This window comes from Ornithodoros turicata, chromosome 5 (genome assembly GCF_037126465.1).
Source record: "Ornithodoros turicata isolate Travis chromosome 5, ASM3712646v1, whole genome shotgun sequence".
NCBI lineage: Eukaryota > Metazoa > Arthropoda > Arachnida > Ixodida > Argasidae > Ornithodoros > Ornithodoros turicata.
In genome coordinates, this window is record NC_088205.1 from 17,374,705 (window position 1) to 17,400,172 (window position 25,468).

The following is a 25,468-nucleotide window of genomic DNA, read 5'->3' on the forward strand; positions in this document are numbered from 1 at the left end:
AGATTGTTGCTGGATGAGATATTTAATTGCGACGGAAACTGGCTACAAAGGTCTTTAATGAAAACATTCAATTTCCGCGCTTTTATTTCGGTTTTATTCAATCACGCTTTTTATTCGGTTACAATGGCTGATTTTTTTTTATTTTATTTTTTTCAGTTATTATATTCGGTTTGGTTCTTGGGTTTATTGCGGCAAGATGTGTTACATTATAGTACGCACACGTCCACTTACGAAAACGCGCCAACAGTGAGACTGCAAAGCGCACTCTCCGCTTTCCATACACGTCTTGTTACGACATGCTATAGCTATACCGGGTGTTTCAGTTAAATCCCCGGGCTAAATAATTCGCGAACGGGTGCACCAATCCACGAACTTTCTTTTTTACAAGTATCTGTCCGATACCACCTACAAGCTGCACACCGTGTGAATGAGTGGGAGGCGCTCATTATTAAAATAAAAATGCAAATGAGTTTCGTAAAAAAGCGTAACTTCTGAAGCAGGGCTATGTCGGCATTAAAATGGGTACTACCCCTTTTGAGACCTTCAATGGACACCTTTTAGAGAAAAATCTGCCACCGAAGCGGGTCATTTGTTGCAGTAATTAATTGGTTTCGGTTTACGTATTTTTGTCGCGGCTGGTCGCGGCGCAGCGCAAAAGGACGTCCTTTCACTCCCTTATCCATCAATAAATTACGTCCTTACATTAATGAATTACACCAATGAATTACACCAATGAAATACGCCCTTTTGCGCTTCGCCGCGACCTGCCGCGACAAAAATACGTAAACCGAAACCAATTAATTACTGCAACAAATGACCCGCTTCGGTGGCAGATTTTTCTCTAAAAGGTGTCCACTGAAGGTCCCAAAAGGGGTAGTACCCATTTTAATGCCGACAGCGCCCTGCTTTAGAAGATACGCTTTTTGACGAAACTCATTTGCATTTTTATTTTAATAATGAGCGCCTCCCACTCATTCACACGGTGTGCAGCTTGTAGGTGGTATCGGACAGATACTTGTAAAAAAGAAAGTTCGTGGATTGGTGCACCCGTTCGCGAATTATTTAGCCCGGGGATTTAACTGAAACACCCGGTATAGTAGCCCCCAAATCGAAAACACTCGAATGGGTCAATCACTCCCGATTTACCGCACAGAGTTTAACCCGTTTAAGAAAGTTTTCCTCGACGAAATGATCCTTACAACTAACGAAAACGGCAAAAAAAAAGTAAAGTAAAAACTCCACTTTTTTCGTTATCCTAAAATATTTACACTGACCCAGCAATACGACATTCCAATGTACACTCTTAAAAATGAACTTCACCGCATAGCACGCTCCTAGCCAACCATCATCTCGAATGATATCGTTATCTGAACTGATTTGTTGAAAACGGGAGGCGTATGCCTTTTTGTGACAATTATGAACAGCATGAGTGTCACAAAAAAGGCGCACGCCTCCCGTTTTCAACAAATCAGGGCTTATAACGATATCATTACAGATTATGGTTGGCAATAGGAGCGTGCTATGCGGTGAAGTTCCTTTTTAAGAGTGTAGGACACCACATGCACGAACACTTGCATTCCAAACATATTGGGTCCCAATGAAAGAGAAAGGAATACCCAACCTGAACTCGCTGCTGATGCTCGCAAACCCCTCTCGCGAGCGCTTCTCCGTGAACACATTATCCAGGTGTCCGCACGAGGTACGAATAACTCCCAGGTCATAAAAAAACTGCCTGCTACAGCACAAGCGCGACTCCGCTAATGGGAGAGCGTTGTTTACCGCGTCTACTCGCTTGAGAAACGAAGTATGACACCGCGCATGAAACGCTCCTGCGGAAGCGCTACGGGGCGATAGTCCTATATTTCCCAGAGTGTCAGCAGTCTGAGTTGCTCCTTTTTATTTTTACGTTTGTTGGTTCCGTGTAGCACACGTACCCTTCCTGCACGGTCAACATGAATGTTTATTCAGCTTTAGAAGGCGAATGTAGAGACGTTCTCGATGTACAGCGTGATCTCTGCTCGTGTTGGCATTGGCATATGTGCTTAGGAGCATGTGAAGCCCCGCGCAGGATGAAAAATGAAGTTTTTTTTTTTTTTTTCAGGAATGTGCCGCGCTTTAAAAAGGGAGCACGTCTTTCACCAATCGTGAAAAACAGACAAAAATCGCCGTGTTTTCTATTTTCTTTTTGAAAAATGGTGGTGTGTACACCTTTTTCAGGGTCAATTCATCGTTAAAAGAGAACATAACACGGCCCACACTTTAAAAACCGAACTTCACCGCATACACACACACACAAAAAAAAAAGAAAGACATGCCGTACGCTCCCCGCTTTCATCAAATCAAGGGACAGAACGTTGTCATTCGGGATGATGGTTGGCTAGGAGCGTGTTATGCGGTGAAGCTCTGCTTTTAGAGTGTAGCACGCTGTGCGCTAACCATTGCCACGAATGATATGGTTATCGCAGATTCGAAGAGAGAGGGGGAAGGCGTAGGCTTTTTTCTGTCACACTCTTGAAAACGAACTTCACCGCATAGCACATTCTAAAAACTGAACTTCACCTCATATAGCGCGCTTTGCGCCAACCATTGCCACAAATGATAGGTTTATCGCTTCTGATTCGAAGACAGAGGGGGGGCGTACGCCTTTTTGTGTCAATTTGGATACATGGTAATTGACACAAAAAGGCGTACGCCTCCTTCTCTCCTCGAATCAGAAGTGATAAGCCTATCATTCCTGACAATGGTTGGCGCAGAGCGTGCTATGAGGTGAAGTTCAGTTTTTAGAGTGCACGCTCCTAGCCAACCATAATCTCGAATGCTATCGTTATCTGCCCTGATTTGTTGAAAACGGGAGGCCTACGCCTTTGTGTAACACTTATGCTGTTCATATTTGTCACAAAAAAGGCGTACGCCTCCCGTTTTCAACTAATCAGGGCAGATAACGATAGCATTCGAGATTATGGTTGGCTAGGAGCATGCTATGTGGTAAAGTTCATTTCTAAGAGCGCACTTACTATATCCAAATTGCGATAAAATGGCACACGCCTCCCTCTCACTTCGAATCAGAAGTGATAACGCTCTCCTTCGTGGCAATGGTTGGAGCAGGGCTGCTATGCGGCGAAGCTCCGTGTTTAGAGTGGAGCCAAACGGGCATCATTTCGCCTCCTGATTCGTTGAAAACAGGGAGCTTATCATGCATAATGTTTCCAAGATATGCCTCCGCACATTTTCAACAAATCAGAAGAAGGAATGATAGCATTCGTGTTATGTGGTAAAATTCTGATGCACACCCCTCGTCACAAGCGAAGAGATGTGATTCATTATTCTTCATTCTAATTCCCGGCATAATACGCTAGTGGTCATTCGCTTTTCAGTATTATGTCGTTCTGCTGTAAGACTCCTTGATGAGGTATAGAGCAAACGCTCTCGTGTATATCAATTTCCTAGAGTGGAAAACCTCCCCACTTCATCATCAGAATATATCTGTTGTTGTTGTTCCATACGCCTCAATTGCTCAAGCTATATGTAAAGAAAACCTTCGCAAAGGTGCACAAGCGAATTCAGGGCAGTACGTCTGGTACACTGTTAAAACAGAACTTCACCACATAGCTCGCTCCCAGCCAACCATCATACCGAATGATATCATTCTGTGTCATGATTTGTTCAAAACAGGGGGGAGGCGCCTATCTGGGACAACATAATCTGTCCCAGATAGGCGCCTCCTCCCATTTTCAACAAATCAATGCACAGAATGACATCATTCGGAATGATGGTTGGCTGGGAGCGAGCTATGTGGTGAAGTTCTGTTTTAACAGTGTAAGGTTGTACATATGTCAAGTGTGTTACGCGCATCGGTGCACACCACGGAGGCAAGAAGGCAAGTGCAAACTCTACACTCTTAAAAATGAACTTCACCACACAGCACGCTCCTAGCTAACCACCACCCCGTGAATGTAATCGTTCTCGCCCCTAATTTGTTGAAAACGGGATGCGTACGCCTTTCTGGTACCAATTTTGTACTGTATAAGTGGTACCAAAAGGCATTATGTCTCCCGTTTTCAACAAATCAGTGGCGAGAACGATGTCAATCGGGGTGATGATTGGCTAGGAGCGTGATATATGGTGAAGTTCATTTTTAAGAGTGTACCGTAAACTAACAGAGTGAGCTGTAAACTGCACACATTAATCGAAACCCGCGCCTCCACTATGAGTGCTTTTGATTACATCCAACTCGGATCGGACAGAGTCGATGTCGTAATATAGCCTCCTCGCCATCCCCCTCTGTCTCACATTCCTTTTCAACAACGCCGTAATTCTCAAATGAGTTCCTGATTTGTGGAAAGCTCGTTGCGCACCCCTTTTTGTGACAGTTAACATAACTCCATAAGTGTCACAAAAAGGCGTACTCTTCCCGCTTTTAACCGATCATGGGGTAGAGTGTCGCCACTGGTGATGAAACTCCTCATTCATCATAAAGTTGTTGCTGTTGTACATGAGACGAGGAAATGAGCCTCTGAAAACGAACCGCATGTCCCTCTCTCGGAAAGCGAGAGCTATATGTACAAGGCGCGTGCTACTTTTTGTTCCTCTATCCGGCACGCGACGGATACAAAAGACCCATATGGAGGGGTTTTCCTCGGAGCACTCTTCTTTTTTGTAACGACAGACAGTGTCGGTGTTATTGCTCCCATTACACGGCTTCGCGGATATGACCACAAAAGCAAAGAACTGAAGCCTGACGACGACTGCCTTTTGTGCAGCGCTAATTTACCAGTGTCCTCTATACCATTTATTACGTCCACCTCTTCCTGTGCACGCCACGAGCAGATACAAGCGTACGTAGCCATGCCAGCAGGACGACATTAGACGTCTTCCGGTTTTAATTTTGTTTATTGCATACACCGGCATGCACCAACTCATCCAGTAAGGTGGTGGTGGTGGTGGTGGTGGTGAAAGCGCTCGCCGTTACCGGCCTCACACAGGTGGGCGACATCACGACTGACGCCCTGGGGGAAAGTGCGTCCTGGGCCGACTTCTAAGGGAACTGTGCCGACTTATGTCTCAAAGCGTCTGAGGAAACCCCAGGAAAAACCCCAGATAGCACAGCACCGGGATTCGAACCCGGGTACATCCCAGTCTCGACGTAAGATTCAGTATAAAGTAAGATACGATATGTTCCGAAAGTGACGTTGAGCCTATAGGACCCTTCCAATTTTGGCTTGGATTGTATCGGCTAACAGCGGCGCTACAACAACGCTTGTTTCCAGGCAGACTTCGAATGCAGACCTTTATTATGTGCTACGACAAAGTTGTGGACTCAGTTATACACTCCAAGAACGGAACGTCACCGTATCATCCGGGGCAAAATTGTTGGTGCAGAACGTCGCCGTCAAGTCCCCTTTTTAAAGGTAACTTGGACACGTGTGCCTGTCAGCCATCGAGCCTATCTCATTTTCTAGCTACAGCCATTACGCTACTCTTTAAACGCAACTTCATCACAATTAAAGCAAGCTCAACGCTCTTGAAACAGAACTTCACCATATATTGCTCAATGCCACCCATTTCATAGGATGATACCGTTACAACTTTTGTCAGTTTTTTCACATGGACGATATGGGCATGGACGATATCTGATATCATCATAAGTGCATAAGTGTCACAAAAAGGCGTACGCCTCCAGTTTTCAACAAATCGGTGGAGAGATCGATGCTGTTCTGGATAATAGTTCGCTTAGGAGCTGTTATGCGGTAAAGTCTCGTTTTAGGAGTGAAGACCGACCACTACACAGGATGGTACCGTTATCACTCCTCAGAGCGGGACGTCCGCCTCTTTGTGACAGCTAGCATAAATGCAAGATGTCAAAAGAAGGAGTACGTCACGCATTTTCATGAAATCGGGACAGCGAATGATATAACAGCGAAGCCATGGTTGGCTAACACTCTAAAACAGAAATTCATAGCGTAGCACGCTGTGCGCCATCCATTGCCACGAATGAGGGTTTTTATGGCAATTTGGAGATATATGCTAATTGTCACAAAAATCGTACGCTACCGTCTCTCTTCGAGTCAGAAGCGATATTACCCTATCATTCGTGGCAATGGTTGGCGCACAGCGTGCTATGCGGTGAAGTTCTGTTTTTAGAGCATAGGAACGTGCTATGAGGCGTACACTCTCAAAAATGAACATCACCGCATAGATCGCTCCTAGCCAACTATCATCCCGAATGACAACGTCTTCTCCATTGATTTGATGAAAACTGGGGGCGTACGCCATTTTTGTGGCAATTATGAATTGCACAATGTCACAAAAATGGCGTACGCCCCCTGTTTTCAGCAAATCAAGGGAGAAAACGTTGCCATTCGGGATGATGGCTGGCTAGGAGCGTGCTATGCGGTGAAGCTCCGTTTTTAGAGTGTAAGTGTACGCGGAAAACTGTAAAACTGAAACGTCAAAACTAGCTGTGACGTCACGGCTCCCAGCTTCACCTTTTGGTATTAATAGATCGCCGAATCTCATCCCTTCCTCCTCTATGATATGAACCGAACTTCCGCCAGCTCGAGGAACGCGGTGGTGCAACAATAATCCCAGCCTTTATGACCTCGATTCTTTGCTTTTCGTTCCGTCTAATTGAACGTAACAGCAGGACGGAAGCCAACGAAATTCGGTCCAGACATTTCTTACTTATTGCTTATTTCCCTCGTCCGGAGACCACCTATATGTAAGGGCCAATGACTGCGTGTCCCTTGACGTACGTAGCAAATCATGAGCTACTTGAGATGCGTTGACGTAGTATAGTTTAGTCGTTTTTCCGTGAGTTGGTACGGTTGCGTATATGAGATGAAAGGCTTCGTAGAAAGGACTCTGTTCAGTGGTCAAATAACTGAAGAAAAATCAGGGACAATAGCGACTACTGCCCGTTGCTCGCCTAAGATTGGATCCCATCGGATGCAGACACAGATCTCCCTCATGTCGGCCTGTGGGGCACGTACTATATACACTCAAAACAGAAGTTGATAAGTTGATCGCATAACACACGCTTGTTGCTCAGGATGACACCATTATCACTCCCGATGTGTCGGAAGCGCAGGGTATGTGCCCTTTTGTGACAATTAACGTGCCTACATAAAGTGCCTTCAAAGAAGCGTACGCCTCCATACAATTTCCGACAAGTCAAAGAAGAGAACGGTGCCATTCGGGATGATGACTTTTTTTTTGTTTTTTTTTTTTTTTTTGAAGAGTAGCAAGCCAAATATTGGCTGACCTCTCTCAACACTTAAAAAGAAGAAGAAGAAGAGTCTGGCTATATAGGAGCATATTTGCGGTGAAGTTAAGAGTGTACGATACAGCCACGTACCCCTCCTGATTTGAGAATAGAGTGGGGAGTGCCAATTAGCGTACATCCCACTGCCCATGCCCACTTGAGTGCGGCCAACAACGGCAAGCTACCTCGACCCCCCCCCCCCCCCCGCGTACATCCAAACTGGCACAAAGAGGCGTAGGCCTCACATTTTCAACAAATCAGAAAAGAGGAGGATATCATTCTGTATGGCGCCTGGTTCAGATATGTGTTTTTTTGAGCGCACCCTTAAAAATGAACTTCACCACATAGCACGCTCCAAGCCAACCATCATCCCGAGTGACATCGTTCTCTGACACGATTTGTTGGAAACGGGAGGCGTACGCCTTTTTGTGACAATTAACATTTCTGCATAAGTGTCACAAAAAGGCGTACGCCTCCCGTTTTCAACAAATCGTGTCAGAGAACGACGTCACTCGGGATGATGGTTGGCTTGGAGCGTGCTATGTGGTGAAGTTCATTTTTAAGAGTGCGCAGCGCACGTGTTTCTCCGACTCCTTCCTGCACTGTAGAGTAGAGGAAAGCGGGGTGAGGTTTTCCTGTCAAAACTCCTTCCTGCTGTACTATTGCGACATTTTGACGGGATGTAATGCAGCAGTGGCGTAGACAGAAAAATATTTAGGGAGGGGCTGCATGAAAACTTTACATGAAGGAGGAGGATCTTAACCATGTTTCCCTGTCCCACATGTATACTACCAAAAATACTGCCTACGTCACTGTATAATGAAGCCGTAAAGTACAAAAACAGAACTTCACCACATAGCCCGCTGTGCACCAACCATTGCCACGAATGATATGGGTTATCGCTTCTGATTCTAAGAGGGAGGTGGCGTACGCCACCCTCTCTCTTCTCTAAGAAGCGATATAACCCTATTATTCGTGGCAATGGTTGGCGCACAGCGTGCTATGTGGTGAAGTTCTTTTTTTAATGTAGCGAGGAAGAAAGAATGAATGACCCTCCTACACTCTTAAAAATGAACTCCGCGAACACATTATCCAGGTGTCCGCACGAGGTACGAATAACTCCCAGGTCATAAAAAAACTGCCTGCTACAGCACAAGCGCGACTCCGCTAATGGGAGAGCGTTGTTTACCGCGTCTACTCGCTTGAGAAACGAAGTATGACACCGCGCATGAAACGCTGGAAGAAAAAAGGGTGTGAAAATGTGGAAACTTCACACAACCACAGGTGGTAACAGGAGGAAACCACAGTTACCACCTACACTCTTAAAAATGAACTTCACCGCATAGCACGCTTCTAGCTAACCATGATCTCGAATGATATCGTTATCTGCCCTGATTTGTTGAAAATGGGGGGCGTACGCCTTTTTTGTGACACTTATGCTGTTCATAATTGTCATAAAAAAAGGCGTACGCCTCCCGTTTTCAACAAATCAAGGCAGATAACGATATCACTCGAGATGATGGTTTGCTAGGAGCGTGCTATGCGGTGAGGTGAAGTTCATTTCTAAGAGTGTACATGTCGTACACTCTAAGAAAAAAGGGTGTGAAAAGGTGGTAACTTCCACAGTTACCACCTCGGTCAACATAGCGTCTGATAAAGGGTGTAAAAGGATGGTAAAAGCAATTATCATATATCCAAGTTGCTACTAAGAGGCGTACGCCCCCCTCGCTCACCGAATCAGAAGCGACAACCCTGTCATTCGTGGCAATGGTTTGCGGACAACGTGCTACGCGGTGAAGTTCTGTTTTGAGAGTGAGGCAGCAGGTAGAACTTTGCAACCTTTTAGGCACAGCATATGCGAAACTATTATCTCCTAAAAGTTGTAACTGCTCCACCCTTTTTCCTAAGAGTGTAGTTGACGAGAGACTGACTCTGGTGCACTCTGCCACCCGGAGCAATGACATTCACGATGATATTTTGTTCTGAAAGATCTAGCTTTTGTTTTAACGCCGAAGATGACGGGGCCTATGCTACCGCTCGGAAATACCCCATCTCATCGTCATCATCTATTGTTGCTGTTGTTGTTGTCGGAAATAGCAAGCTACCCCCCACCCCCACCCCCACCCCTCATGCTATACGATGTCCATATATATGAAGTGGAAACAGTTGTTCGATTATGAAACGGTTTGTTTGTTTCAAAATTATTGTTGCTGGACTTTTTTTTTTCGTACCGCTTCGAGGCCTTGCGTTGCAACCGTCCACTTCTAACAGACACACGTAGATGGAGTAGGATCTGGTCCATTATATTTCTTAGGTATGTAATTCTATTTGGAGAGGTTATGACACTTGGATAGAAGTGGGTCATTGCATCGTACAGGAACTGTACTGCACGGCAGAGTATAGTACTCAGGAAAAAAGGATTATTTTTCGTAGCTTAGGAGATATAAACACTCGAACGAAGTTGGGCGTCAGAGGGAGAACCTCGAAGGTTCCTATTGGTTGTCGTAAGGACGTGACTTTCTCCGCGGCAGCCTCACTGGTGGACCTATGCCTGCCATGACGTCCCAGTGAGATCAGCGTGGATTTTCTGTCTTTTGTCCCCGTTTGCTGCAAGACTTGGAATGCAGGTTCACATCGACGCATGCAACGACCTTTTACGTTTGCCCGACATAACTTGGGCGAACTGTACAACCCCTTTAGTTAATAATATTCGTAATTTATGTATTTAAATTATGTCACGTCACATATGTATTCATAGAATAAATCGTTCTCGCATAACAAGTTTCGGCTATACTTTTCTTCACATTCAGTCCGTACCATAACGGAATATTGGCACTCGAAAAGATGGAATAAATTCTCCTAGACCACCGAGCCTATGAGCCAAAAGTGTTGAACAGCACCCAGGCTTCGAAACAACAAAACAACAATAACAATAAATGATGGAGAAGTGATGATGACATGGGATGTTTCCTCGTGGTAGCCAGACTTCAAAAGAAAAAGACACAAAACTAGTACTCACACGTTACCCGATCAAGCCTACATGCAGGCCACGTATGTGCGGAACACCAAAACTGTGCAGAACTGTCGTTCACAGATTAGACTTGGATGCTGTTTTTGTCTCAATAGTCTCGATGTCCCTTTTGAACGACGCACACAGGCTGGCAGGGTAAGGGGTGGTGATATAACTGGTGTGTACAAACCACATCGTAGCACATGTGCAACGGCAACAGGAAACATCTAAACGTGTGTCGCGGTGCACCTGCGCCTCTTACTTAATTCCCGGAATATTCCCGGTGTTTTCAGTGCGAACAGAAAAGCTCTCGAACGGGTGCCTGAGGTACGAGTAAATGTTGGCGAAAATTCCTACTGTAAGTATCAGAGCTCGTTTTCCACGTGCCCTGCTCCTCGTTTTCTGTGTGGTATTTCATATTCATTCTAGATAAATGTGGCATCATATGCCGTACACCTATCTTCCGGTGCATAATACGCACCGATGCATAACGCGCTTCGAGAAAACGTGAATTGTCCCGAATAAACGTCCCCTTTGTCAGAAAATGCCGTTCCTCTAACCCACCTCGTGCAAAAAAAGAAAAAGATAAACGACGTTTCACTCTAAAAAGTGATGGTTGTGGCTGTGACGAGACCAGCTAATTGTGGACACGCTTCACAGCTGTAGCCAGGGTGAGATGAGATGAGATGATATGAGATGTTGAAATGATGGTGGTCGAAAGATACTGAGCAAGTAAACTCTGAGTCATAGTCTTTCTGTGTCCAGTTTCCTGGAGGACGCGAACAATAGGCTGCGAGTTTCGGAGTGTCCTTCAGTGAAAGATCCTTTGGACGTAGGACATCATCCAGGGCACAATTCCTGCAGTGTCCTATGCACTTTTCCTCAGTATATATGTACGACAATGAATCCGGATGTGTCCGATAATTGCGGTTTAGTGAGGGGGGGGGGGGGGGTAATGGCAGGATCGGCTCGCCGTTGTTGGCCACACAGAAGTGGGCGTCGTCACGACTATAGCAAAAAAAAAAAAAGTGACAGTGGTGACAGTGCGTATTCTTTGACGGCAAAACAACCAACCGCCATTCAGAATGGTTATATCGTTCTCTTTCTTGAAAACCATCACGATCAGGATCGCCATCGCCGCTCCGATCATCACCGTCATCTCTCATCATCGTCATCACTCATCATTGTCATCACTCATATTAGACCCCCTAACTATGGGGTAGCGTTCAACTCCTACGGTGGAAAACCCCTCCCCTTCATCGTCAGAATATAATTATTGTTGTTGTTGTTTCTTGAAAAGCTAACGTTTTACTCCTTTTCTTCTTTTTCCTTTTCCTATCGTTTTCTGTTGAAAATGAGAAGCGTTTCATTTTTTATTTTTATGGCGATGTGGATGAACGTTAATTGCCACAAAATGGCGTATATACGCCCCGCTCTCTCATCAGAAGAACTGATCATTTGGCGCAATGTTCTGTTTGTGATGTGTACGAAAAGCAACGCGAAGGAAATCAGCAAATTCCAGTACTCGTATAGATGGGAAGCGGGCAATGAAAACGATTCGACAAAAAATATATATGTCGAAAAATATAAGGAATGTGATGTCAGCCATTTGAAAGAAATAGCGCGATTGACTTACACTCTAAGAAAAAAAGGGTGTGAAAAGGTGGCAACTTCACACAACCACAGGTGGTAACAGGAAGAAACCACAGTTGCCACCTATAGGTCAACATAGCGTTTGATAAAGGGTGTAAAAGGGTGGTAAAAGCAATTATCATATATCCAAGTTGCTACAAAGAGGGGTACGCCCCCCTCGCTCACCGAATCAGAAGCGGCAACCCTGTCATTCATGGCAATTGTTGGCGGACAACGTGCTATGCGGTGAAGTGCTGTTTTGAGAGTGAGGTAGCAGGTAGAACTTTGCAACCTTTTAGGCACAACATATGCGACAACTATTACCTCCTAAAAGGTGTAACTACCTTCACCCTTTTTTATAAGAGTGTATCGATTGGCTTCCGATTAAACTATATCGCTATCCTGTTATCGAGCATATAATTCTAACCTCTCTCAAGTATACTTGTTTCCACCTACTTATAGGTGCACCAGAGTTGACCACATTAAGAAAATTAAGATGTATAGTGCCCTCTAAGAAAAATGAGTAAGTTTACTTCTTTTGGGGACTACATGCATTGCCACAAAAAATAGTCCCTTTCGGGAGTAAATGCGCCGGAGTAAATGAATGTCACAGAGTGAGGACTGCGTTTCACGCTCTGTTCTAGCAGTCCCATACTTCATGTGCATGCATGGATATACTTTGAATTAAACCGTCAACCGGCGTGGTATGTCGAGTGATATAAAATCTTGCGACATGTAATAGGGTACAATTTTGCACGAAATAACCGCTAACTATTTCTTCCTCTGTGTGGGCGGAAAATTGCAAAGTTAGCTAAGTTATATGTAGTCGTATTCCACCAAATTCACATATTTACGCAGACTGTTGCCCGTTTACCACGCTATTTCACGTCCCTCCTGCACAGGCTTCGTCTCAACGTTGCCTTCACTCCCCAATTCAAGTGCCGAATCGGATACTGTGACAGCTGCCTATGCTCCAAATGTGGCGTTGAAGCGAACATTGAGCACGTCCTAATAGAATGTAAGCTCTACGAAACGGAGAGGCGGCAACTCTGTGCTCAGCTGAGTGGTGCTAGCCGACAGACGTTCAACCTGGCTGCAATTCTTGGCCCATGTCAGAGCCATGTCCAACACCGTCGAGGACTTCTGATGTTCTTGGAGTTCCTCTTGGCTACCGGCTTGCTCCAGACGCTGTAGGGTCCACCCCTGCATCTCAAGGACCATTGGCGCTTCTTTCATGTGCTTCTTCCTTTTGTGCGACGTATAGCGTTGCGCAACCAGACGACGGGAGTTCGAGTTGGACTTGCACATAACTTCATTTTCATATTTCACATCTCATGCTTCTCGTGTAATGGGGTAGGGTACTGCTCTCAAGCGGTGAATCACCCCAGGCCATAGTCATGATTTAGTTGTTGTTGTTGTTGCATTCAGGAGACCGTGGGCGAAGTTCAGTGACTATTTGCAGTCCCGGGGAGTAAATTTCGGGGTTAGGGGACTAACATGGGGAGTGATTGCAGTATAGGGGAGTAGAAGCTGCAACTGCTCTCCATTTTGCTGCTTTTTTTCTTAGAGTGTGCCAGGACAGGTGCTTTTAAATATTCCTACTTTTTTTTCTCTCTCTCTCTCAACGACATACCAGTGGAACAGGATGCCTGCTGAAATGGAGTTACCGTCAAGTGTCTATTTGTTTTAAGCCAAACTGCGCTCACGTGGAACCAGTGAGCGTTCTAACTCTAACTATACACACACGACAGCATATGCATATAAATATATGTGTGTATATGCTGTCGTGTGTGTAGTTAGAGTTATGTTATTTTATACTTTGTTAATGTACCCCCTACTGTAATGCCTGATGGCGATGTAGGTCGATAAATATAGAAAAAGCATAACCACATTCGCACCGTGCAGCAGTTGCCTACTACATCGTTCCCTTGACTTCGGTAGATGTACTGACCCTAAGTTTGAGTGTTGAAACCCATCTGAGGACAGCAGCTGTACTATATGGTATGGTATATATATTCCTCTGGAAGAGATGTTAAATATGAGTACCGAGATATCCGCTAAAGAACAATCAGGGGGTGCAAAATGGGGCCCGCTGTCGTGATCATAGCGCGTCTCGTGACCCAAAACCCTCAACTTCGTTCTGATGTTGTTGATGGTGAATGCTTACCTCCTTTTTCGGCGACCCTTCAGGATTCACCACCCACACCAAGATTCATTGCGCAACAAATATCTAGCGCCAAACAAACATCCGCCGTTGCTACACAGGATGTCGCGACTCGAAATGTCGCTGTCAGCTTCCGTTGTCGATGCACCGGGAAGTTCCTTGGTTATTAAAAGTGACCTCATGAATCGCGAGAAACTCCGATCATCTATGCTGTGGTCGATAACCGTATGAAAACGACGTCGCTCTAGCTGCGCGTGCAGGGTCGTTTTATCCATTCATAGCCCATATAACGGAAACACCTGGAGTTAGTGGCTCTGTCTTCCTAGTAAAACATCTTGCTCTTCGCCTTCTGCCGCAGAGACTCCGCTCTCGCTCTCACTTTATTCTTTTGTTGTTGTTGTTGTTTTATTTTTCTTTCTTTCTTTTTTTTTTTTTTTGTGGCGCATTTTGTTGTTACGATGTACCCATTTGCAACGACGGTAGTTGGTGAAAATCTATCGCCGTGCCGTTGACGGGAACGTTGATTGTCATTCGGGTGTGCTACCACCGGCATCGCGCTCGGACCCCGTTGGAAAACATTGCAACTAGACGTTGGTGACGTGTTGTTTTTATCTTAATTGTTGATTCTGCCTTAGCAGTTTACATTAGTATCCGTTTACAACAAAAGGAGCAGTACTACTTTGGTCGTACCAGACAACATCGTCACTCGGTGCCTTCGGGCCTGTAAACGTGTCTTACCCCTGTCTCCTGCCTGATGTCTATTCTCCATCTGTCTATGGCCAGCACGCGCGCATAGCCACACTTTCTTCTCGGTGCTATAGCACGGAACTTGAAAAAGACATACATCTGCGTTGACAGTTGCTCTACTACCCCAAATACGATACCCCATACCATCGAGGACTGCGACCGGTACACGTGTGAACGCCGGGTGCTTCGACGCCAACTTGAGCTCCTTGAGCCCAGACCATTCAGCTTGTCCAAAGCACTCGGTCCATGGAGCTGCCCTATACGCATCAGTGCTGGCCTGTTGGCTCCTTTTCTGATTTCGTGCAAGCTACTGGCCTCCTCGAAGAGCTCTAAACAGAACTCCAACCTGCTTTCGCGTCGCGCGCACCATTGATTCATCCTCTCATTTTCCCTCTTTGAAGTGGGGTATATGATCCTGTGGCTGCCACGGGGAAACATCTCATGTTATGATCACTTTTTCATCATTTATTGTTCTTTTTGATGTTGCTCTACTAGGGTACACTCTCAAAACAGGTGGTGGTGGTGGTGGTGGTGATGGCGAAAGGGTTCGCCTTTGTCGGCCTCACAGAGGTGGGCAACGTCAAGACTTACGGCGGAATGTGCGTCCTGGGGCGACTTCTAAGGGAACTGTGCTCAAAACAGGACTTCACCACATAACACGGTGAAGGCCAACCATTGCACACGATGATACCGTTGTCACTCCTAATCTGTGGAAAGCGTGGGGCGTACGTCCCACGCTTTCCTAATAGCTCACGATTATCCCACGATTTTCTCATAACATAACCGCATAAGCGTCACAAAAAGGCGTACGCCTAACGTTCTTAAACAACCAGGGAGCAGAACGATGTCATTCGAGACGGCTGAGAGCGTGCCACGTGGTGAAGTTCTGCGTTAAAGGGGACTAAAATGGAAGAACAGCTCGCTCTCAAATGAAAGTCCGTGTTTCGATTAGTATAATGCAAGCAAAATTAGTTCACACAGCGCTACCGTTTAGAAGTAAAACACGGTGGTGGTGCTGGTGAAAGGACTCGCCGTTGTCGGCCTGACAGAGGTGGGCAACGTCACGACTGACGCCCTGAGGGAATTTGGAATGGGGGACATAGTGTGGGCCGTCTTTGGAGGCAACGAATGGGATCCCCAGGAGGCAAAGATTGGCGGCATCCAATGAAACAGCAGGAGAAGTGCGCGCATACCTATCGTGGCCGTGTGGATTTGGAACGGGTCCAATCATAGTGTTCCGTATATGCGCGGCATGATGCGCTCTGCGGCATTTTGCAATACCGATTCACTGAATTGTAGCCCACAACAGTTCTCGCGAATGTTCCACTGACAACATTTATCTTCACGTCCTTCGGACAGCGGCGCCAGTCCGCTTCGCAACACGCACTATGTTTTTCACCGGGGCTGCTCCATGACGTGGCACGCGCAGCATGGACTAAAAACAGCGATGCACGAGCTGAAACGACGTTCTCTGCTTAGCGCCGAAGCAAGAAAGAGTCTGGTATAGTTTCGATTGTAGCTCCGTAACGGAATCAAAGTTTTGAATTGTGATAACGAGTACGAAATTAACATTTAATTAACATGTAGCGTAATTTGAAGTGAACTTATTTTAGCATTCGTAGTGCCCCTTTAAGAGTTCTGTTCGCCTGTTGTTGTTGTTGTTTTCTTTTGTTTCTTTTGTTGTTGTTGCCTTTTCTTTTCTTTTTTTTTTGCCACTACAGTCTTGATGATGCCCACTCGTGTATGGCCAACAACGGCAAGGCAATTTCGACATCACCCCCTCCCTTCTGTTTGAAGAGTGTACGGTACACTCTTAAAAATGAACTTCACCGCATAGCACGCTCCTACCCAACCATCATCTCGAATGATATCGTGATCTGCCCTGATTTGTTGAAAACGGGAGGCGTACTCCTTTTTGTGACACTTATGCTGTTCATAATTGTCACAAAAAAGGCGTACGCCTCCCGTTTTCAACAAATTAGGGCAGATAACGATATCATTCGAGATGATGGTTGGCTAGGAGCGTGCTATGCGGTGAAGTTCATTTCTAAGAGTGTAGGCGCCGACTGCGGGGGGGGGGGGGGGGGAGCTTGTGCCCCCGGAACATGAACTAGGGGGGGGTGCGCCGCCTCCCCCGGGAAGTCCCGCTAAGAGACTGACACCAACCTTTGGGGCTCGGCGCGCCCTGGTCAAAAGAGCGAAGAGCTCTTCGCTCTTTTGACCAGGGCGCGCCAACCCCAAAAATGCATCTTGCAATTTGTAAAATATGTATCCGCCCACCATACTCATTATCACAATAGAAGGTGAGGTGAAGAAACACAGAGGATGACACAACACATAGCCTGAATTTCGCCCAAAGCTATCAGGTCAATGAAACGAAGCAGTCGAAAAGGTACCAGCAGCTGCCAGTGAGGTGTAACGATAGGATCTTCGGAACGCATATATCCGTTGGGAGCGGGTTCAACTCCCGCTGCTCCATTTCATTGACCATATTCATTATATTGCGCACATTTCGAGTCAAACACCGAGGATTCAATGCATTTTGTTCCATTTGCACTCAGTTTTCAAAGGCGTAATGCCTTCAGTTGTGCACATGTTCACTGTTTACGTTCTCTCTGTTTTGTCTCTTTTTTTTTTTTTCTGCTCCTCCTTCCTCTTATTTATACTTTATATTCTATACCAGTTCTGCATACATCATAGGATCCCGCCAGAGTGTGTGATTCTTCAGCTTTAGTTTTGTGTTCTCCATTTTTCTTTTCCTTTTCTTTCCTTCTTTTCGTTTTCTTTTGCGTTCTTCTTTCCTTTGCCTTTTTTGTCTTGCTCCTTTCACTGTTTTTTGAATAACAAGCCGACATCCATGTGGCTTACCTTTCCTTTCATTTTTTTTTCTTAATAAACATACCCCCCCCCCCCCCCGCCACAGAGATTTACTTCGCGGTGAGCCCTTGCCCCTCCCCCCCCCCCCTCCCGAGAAAATGAAAACTCTCCGCCTCTGGCGTAAAGTCATCTGAAATTCATAGAAGACTTCAGGCTCAGTATGGCCACGATACACTTAGCCGCAGCAAAGCGTTTGGGTGGTGCAACCGGTTCCGAGACGGCCGTACATCAGTGCAGGACGATCCCAGCCGGGGCGGCTCAGAGCCCAGTGTCAGAGTTCCTAAGAACATCCAACTTGTGGAGCGCCTGATCCTCAAAGACCGACGGATAACATGTCTCGAACTGGCTCGAAAGACGGACCTTTCTGTGGGAACGTTGAACGCTATCATTCATGAACACCTCCAGTTTCGGAAAGTTAGTGCCGTTGGGTCCCGACGCAGCTCTCCGTGTTTGACCGGCAGAGAAGACTGGAAATCTCCCAAGAGCTAAGGTACCGTTTCGACACTGAAGGACAGCCGTTCCTTGATCGGATCATCACGAGCGATGAAACGTGGGTGCACCATTTCACTCCTGAGTCTAAACGCGCATCAAAACAGTGGAAGCATCCGGGCTCGCCGCAGCTCCCAAGAAGCACCCCGTCTGCGGGTAAGGTCATGGCCACGGTTTTGTGGGACAAGGCTGGCGTTGTTCATTTTGATTTTCTGCCCAGTGGTACCACCATCAATAGTGCGTATTACTGCCAGGTTCTCAGGGATGTGCATAAGGCGCTGAAGCAAAAGCGGCCGGGGTTCATCACGAAAGGAGTCCTCCTCCTACAGGACAATGCACGCCCGCATACCGCGCATCTCACGACACGCACCTTACAGGAACTTGGCTCGGAGTCGCTGTCACATCCCCCTCACTGTCCAGACCTCGCCCCCAGCGATTTCCATCTCTTCGGGCCACTGAAGGCGTTCCTTGGGGGCCGCCACTTCAGCTGCGACGACGAGGTCAAGAATACGGTCCGAGCATTAGTGCAGCCGGTGATTACGTTGAAAAATAAAACTAATTTGTCGCCTGTAAGTTCATTTTACTTTTGCGAAAAATGAAAAGTCCCCTTCTGACTTGAACACCCCTCGTAATATTGCTGTTGTTGTTGTTGTTGCTCTATACTACGGGGTGGTGGTGATAATGGAACTGCTTGCCGTATACAGGGTGTTTCACCTAGAGTGATAAAAAAATTCTAACTGGCGGCGTACTCACCGGAGAATTGCGGGACTTTCGTCAATTACCTTCTGGGAACTTTTGCCGCCATTTAGGAAGGCTTTGGACAATTTTCAATTGAGGGAAGTCTATTTTTGTGAACTGAACCTTGAAAATTGCCAAACGAACCTCACTTTTTTTTTTTTACAGAAATATGAGGTCCTCCACGGATGACCGCAGACACAATAAAAACTATGCACAGTATCGCAACAGAAATAGTAAAAAAAAAATTGTAAAAATTACGCTTTAGCCCCACCTGCTTGATCCCTACCTTGGAGGTAGGGAAGGTAGGTAGGTCGAATCCTGGTGCTGGCTGTGCTGGCTGGAGTTCTTCCTGGGGTTTCCTCAGAGCGAGCCCACTCCCCATTCTGTCCCCCCCCCCCTTCGCTGTCAGACATATTATGCGGCCCAGTTCCTTTAGAAGTCGGCCAAGGACGCACATTCCCCCAGAGCGCTAGTCGTGGCGTTGCCCACCTCTATATGAGGCCCACGACGGCGAGCTCTTTCAGCAGTATACCACCACTAGAGTCACTAAATACAGGTACCTGTATTTAGTGACTCTAACCACCACCATCTATTTTGAGAGTGTACGTTATGGGGTGACATCACCCTCTCTTATTCACTTGCGAACACTCCGAAATAGAGATTAACTGATGTTTTGAGGCTGGAACAACATAGAGGGGACAGATACACACAAAGCCTCAAATTGCCTAAGAAATCAACGATGAAAGATGAAAGTCACTGAAAAGGTTAGCCAGCTGTAGGGATCGAACCCACATCTTCTGGATTGCCGGTCCAGGGCTCTACCAATTGAGCTAAGCCGCCACAGCCTAAATCAAAAACGTTATGGAGGGGGCTTTCACTGCTCCTTTATAAAGGTTGCGAAATTATGCAACGAATTAAAAGGTCGCTGAAAAGCGACGCTTGGGTGCGTCGCGTCGGGGCGTTGCGTCAAAAATGCGCCAAATGTGCTACTTCCTTCAAACACGTTGGCGCCATTATTCGGTGCAAGCCTCCGTGCAAGCAACTAAAAAAGAAAAAAAAAAGACGTGTATATAGGCTACGACAGTGTTTTATGGTGGTACTGTCGACCAGCAATTGCGGATATGCTGGTTGGAACCAGGTCCTTAACGGTCAATTTCTGCACAGTAATACCTGTTCATCACACTGAACTCTATATTCGCTCGAGACGTACACTCTAAGAAAAGAAAAAAAAAGAGTAATTTTACTCCTTTTGGGGACTAAATGCATTGCAACAAAAATAGTCCCTTTCGGGAGTAAATGCACAGGAGTAAATGGATGTCACAGAGTGGGAACGCATTTCACGCTCTGTTCTATAAGAGCCAGGTATTCGTGTACACGTATGAAAATACTTTGAATCAAACTGTCAACCGTGAGATACCGAGTGATATAAAATCTTGCGAGTACACAGGCCACAACTTGCGAAGAAAGACGCGCCAACTGTTTCTTACTCTGTGTGAGTAGAAACTTTCTAAGTTGGCCGAGTTATACAGCCTTATGCCATCAAATTGACCAGGAGCACATATTTACGTAGACTGTTGCATTCGGAAGACCATTCGCGAAGTTCAGTGACTGTTTGCAGTCCTGGGGAGTAAATTTCGGGATTAGGGGAGTAAAATTGGGAGTAATTGCAGTCTAGGGGAGTAGAAGCTGCAATTACCGGTACTCCCCATTTTATTCTCTCTTTTTTTTTTTTTTTCTTAGAGCGTACGTATACGAGCTTTCTCAGACTTCTTCACATGATGTTGTTCTTCCTTCGACCGTCTTTTGAGAAACTTTAACCAATTTGGTCTGCTTTGTTTCAGGAATCTATCTCGTCTTTGGTCTGCTATTGTAGGTGCTCCACATTCGAAGGAGAGGCCTAATTAGGAAAGTTCTATAGACCATTAGTTATCGAGCAGCGTCAGCATTTGGTCCAACAGTTTGTCCTTCTCTTTCGTCGCTAAACTTTATTATTTTATTTTATTTTTAGTGTGACGCGCGTGACGAGCACCCCACGGGAAAGCGTCTACTCTGCTGACGTCACAAGTATGGCGGAATGGAGAACGCTTCGCTTTCAATGTTGATTTTTGTTCTACTTTCGCACGTATTCTTTTGCCATTTCAAAAGTACACTCTAAGAAAAAAAGGTAGAAATTCCTATACCCAAAGTTGCAGCAGGACGGTACTTCTACCATTTCGTGCCAATCCACACGCGATCCATTTTTTTCTTTCTTTCAATCAATCAATCAATCACACGCGACTTCTCCCCCGCGGGTATAAGCGGCGGTGTCCCTTTCCCTTGCTCCTCTCCCTCACGCTTGCTCTAAGAGAAAATGGTAGAATTTCCTACCCAAGCATGGTACAACGACAGTTTCTACTCTGTTGTTTGTTTCTATATACTCTGCAGTTACACCCAAAAGGTAAAACTGGTTGGAGTAGAAATGTGGTTACAATGCAGCTCTACCGAAATGGGTAGGTAGAAAATCAACCTTTTTTTTCTTAGAGTGTAAGCAACGTAACGAGACACAAGTTAGTGAACGCTAGCTGTGTACCACTTTTGAGCGGAACGTAAAAAAAAATCCAACTACCAGAAAGCTCAGAAGCAGCCGTGACCTATCACGCTGAAGCGATCTCCATCTTCGCAACCGACATTTGCCACGCTATGTTGAGCACGAATATGGTTAACCGCGATCCACGTGTGCCATCTTCCCTGTTTAACTTGGCCATCGGCCGTGCTGACCTTCGTGTCCTTCCAATCTAAGTAATGGTACTGGGAGTCACGAAAGTCATTCCCACGTGTGCTAACATATTCCTCACTGCCTTATGAAGCGAGGACGGGAGCAATAAAACAACCTCGAAATATGGTTCGTTTTAGCCAAATTCGTGTGTAGGATGGACGGATGATTGGATCGGCAAAAAGCCATCACGAAACCTCTGACACTGAAAGCGAGAGAAATGTGTCCGCACCTTTGAGTATTGTGCTCCATATTAACAGAATAACACCTGAACGCATTAGTCACGTCCTATTATAACCGTAGGATAGCAACTACTACATCCGTTATCTGCCGGGAAGCGACCTTCGAGTGAGCTCTGACAGACAGCGGGTGTAATAGTTCTTCTGTACGCTTGAGAGCTCTGAAACCGCGGCGTGCGCGTAGGTGCTCTCGCCTCGTGTCATGTATAGTACACTTTCGGATTTCGCGCGCGTTCTCTCTTACAAGGAAAAAAAGCAGGAAACAAAAAAAAAAAAAAAAACACGCAACGCGTACGCTGTAGGAAACAATTGCGATGGTGTTTCTCGACGCGCTCTGCAACTTTCCAACTCGCATCTCAGCCAAGGCGAAGAATTAAAGAGTTAGCTAATTCAAAGCCACCGTGAAAAAATACAGGCGATTAGAACACGCGACTTCTCACACTATTCTGCAGTTTTCACTCGCTTGTGACGCACTGTGTGTGTGTTATTTTTTCTTTTTTTTTTCGGGGGGGGGGGGAGTGCACGTTATCTTTGACACCCTGTATGCGTAGAAGACAAACAGGGCTTGTACAAAGGACCGCGATACAGTAGAAACACTCAGACAGGGATTTTCTCAGCACCCCAACGCACACCCCTAATATCTTCCCAAACATCCTGCACCCCCCCCCCCAAATGCCTGCCAAAAAGGCCAGAACACCTCGAAAATAGGCCAAAAATGCCCAAAGAACAGTATATACGGGTGTCACCCCCCCCCCCACACACACACACACACACACACACAATTATTAACTGCTATTCATTACGGATATTGTCCACTCTTGGGACAACATTGTTCAGAAAGAAGCGAAAAAGGCAGTTCGTGTTTGGGTAGGCATATTGGGTCGCCAGAATTTCAGAGGGATGCACCACTTTGAAACACTGCGACTCAGCGCCTTCTATCCGAGACCGCGCTCTCTGGTTGAACTATGCAATGAACTATTTTGATCCAGATGGTGTGGCGTTTGCAGCGTCTGCGTCAGAGTATTCGAACTATCACGTGAACAGATTCACCGACCCCCACCGGAGTTTTATTTTTTTTTTTTTTTTTCGTTTCGGCGAATGAAAATGCCGAAAGCGAAAGGCTTGCGCAAAAGCACTTCGGTCGTAGGAGCCGTAGGTGCAGCGCTCATTTTGCCGCGCGAGCTGTTTACATACGCGTTAGTCTTCGAGCATTCTCGGACGTGGCCACCTCTGATGAAATGGCCCGGGTAAAGCGACCCCTCTAACACCCCACGGAAGTTGTGCAGCGTGCACCTGAGCGCACGGCGCGAGGAAGCACGTCGACTCCCGCGTCAACCCTCCTCAGAACCTTCCGAGCGGGACTTTCTTATGGAGACGCAACGTCACACTGCCGCAAGCAGATACGTCATAGGAGGGCGGAGACCTCGCGCGCCGTGCAATATTCGAGACAATACCCGATCCATCACCGTCTGTTATCACATTCTGGTGGGCTCGCAACAAATTCTGCTATTGCTGCGCAACAGCATACAAGTTGATAACAGCGCGAAGCTAACCACAAAACACGCATAGATTTTTTTAATTCTTTTTTCATTTGTGCATATTGTACAGGTGCTCGCTACTGCGATGCTGACGAAGAACCTCTATTTACTTTCATCGGGCAACACCCCCAATTGATAACACACGCCATATTTAATTCCGAATCGTAGATTTGAAAATAGTCCCTAATTTATACTCCCGGATTTACAAAAGGCATTTATAGCCTAGCCACACGGCAAATTTAATGCATTAAACGGAATGGCTTCACCTCCTAACCAACCATCATCTCGAATGACGTCCTTCTCTCCCCTGATTTGTTGAAAACAGGAGGCGTACGCCTTCCTTGTGACAATTATGCCGGATATAATAGCAACAGAAAAAGGCGTACGCCTCTTGTTTTCAACGAATCAGGGGAAAGAACGATGTCATTCGAGATGATGGTTGGTTAGGAGGTGAAGTTACTGCCATTCCGTGGCTACACTCTTAAAAATGAATTTCACCTCATGGCACGCTCCTAGCCAACCATCATCTCAAATGATGTCGTTATCTGCCCTGATTTGTTGAAAACGGGAGGCGTACGCCTCCCGTTTTCAACAAATCAGGGCAGATAACGATATCATTCGAGATTATGGTTGGCTAGGAGTGTGCTACGCGGTGAAGTTCATTTTTAAGAGTGTAGGGTATCAATCTTACCTGTAGCGGAACAGGAGGAAGGAAAAAGTATGGATAAAAAACAGGAACGTATGGGATAATTATTATTTTACCGAAGACAACGTGATATGACACAATGGAATCACACTGGCCTGTCATTGCTGTTATAAATCACATCAGCCATTACCGCGTCGGTTATTAATCATTAATATCCGTTCACATACGCTCCGGTGATTCGGCGGTGACATTCACATGGATATTGATAATCTGTGCGTGGACTCAACCCTAACAAAAACTGATGTGTTTATTTTATTCTTTCTCTCTCTCCCTCTCTCTCTCTCTCTCTCTCTCTCTTTTCATCCGCTCTGAGGGCTTAATCGCAAGTCCACCTCACGAGCTAACTAGAGCAACGGCTATCGTTAAAACTAGCGCGAGACGGGTTTCACGGGGCATATTTCGTGCTCACTTCGTCAACGGGACAGTGGCGTAATCTCTGACCACAACTTCGACCGAACATACTCGGCTGCATACCGAAATGGGGGAAGGTACAGAACCCGAGCGATGCGCGCGGCCCTTCTCAGCAGGAGGCTACCGAATAGAACAAACGTAACGACGATATCCCCTTGGAGCAATCGCATTTTTTCGTCAACCGATGTCGTTACGGCCGTGCACGTGACATTAGCTGACTACGCCTGGGGTGCGAGCGCGTCAACGTCATTTCCGTCACCTCACTTCTTCAGTTTTTCGACTGAAGTCAACAGCGATAAGCAACGAGGGCTCGTCCGGGATAGTTTTTCGACTATTCTTTGGAAGGCCATAACCTCGTATTGCTAGGCAGTTGTTCGAGCACTGCGAAATCCATGCGACGACGGCATGTTTGCTGCCCATACTGCCTTCCAAAGTTTTTCGACTATTCTTTGGAAGGCAGTATGGGCAGCAAACATGCCGTCGTCGCATGGATTTCGCAGTGCTCGAACAACTGCCTAGCAATACGAGGTTATGGCGCGATGCATGCAAACCAACGGTATTTTAGGGTGTAGTTCCGTATCGGGACCACTCGTTTTTAAAAATTTGTGAAGGAGTGAATTTGTGAATAAATATTGCAGAGAAGTGGAAGAATGTCATATACTGAATCTAAAAATGCAAGAATTCTAAATTTCTGTGGACTAGAACTTTTATATGCGTTCCAACAGCCCCATCTGATTCACTTTTAGCGCAGGGGAAACACGGGACTGCTAAACCTAACGGAGTCGAAACATGCCATCTTACAAGAGGTAGAGTGCAAAAGGCACTATGCGGACTGTGCCTCCACAGTGAGAGAGACTGTGCCTCGGGTTAGATCAGAAGGTCCTCAGTAAAGATGGCGGATCGC

The 25,468-nt window shown here is 46.1% G+C and overlaps 1 protein-coding gene and 1 non-coding gene across 5 annotated transcripts in view; both read right to left on the reverse strand.

Moving 5' to 3' along the window:
* LOC135394131 (glycoprotein 3-alpha-L-fucosyltransferase A-like) overlaps positions 1-25,468 on the reverse strand; it is a 53,808-nt gene that overhangs the window by 24,733 nt on the left and 3,607 nt on the right. The window contains exon 1 of one of the 4 annotated variants that reach the window (XM_064624655.1): positions 14,071-14,320. The exons of 1 other annotated variant lie outside the window; for it this stretch is intronic. The gene's annotated coding sequence lies outside the window, so the exon portion shown is untranslated. Of the gene's footprint in view, positions 1-1,621; positions 1,824-10,280; positions 10,415-14,070; positions 14,321-25,468 lie in introns of those variants that run through there. 2 more of the 4 variants (XM_064624657.1, XM_064624654.1) reach the window with 2 other exon arrangements.
* Positions 19,686-19,758, reverse strand: Trnaa-ggc (transfer RNA alanine (anticodon GGC)). Its single transcript has one exon. It is a non-coding gene; the product is annotated as a tRNA-Ala (tRNA).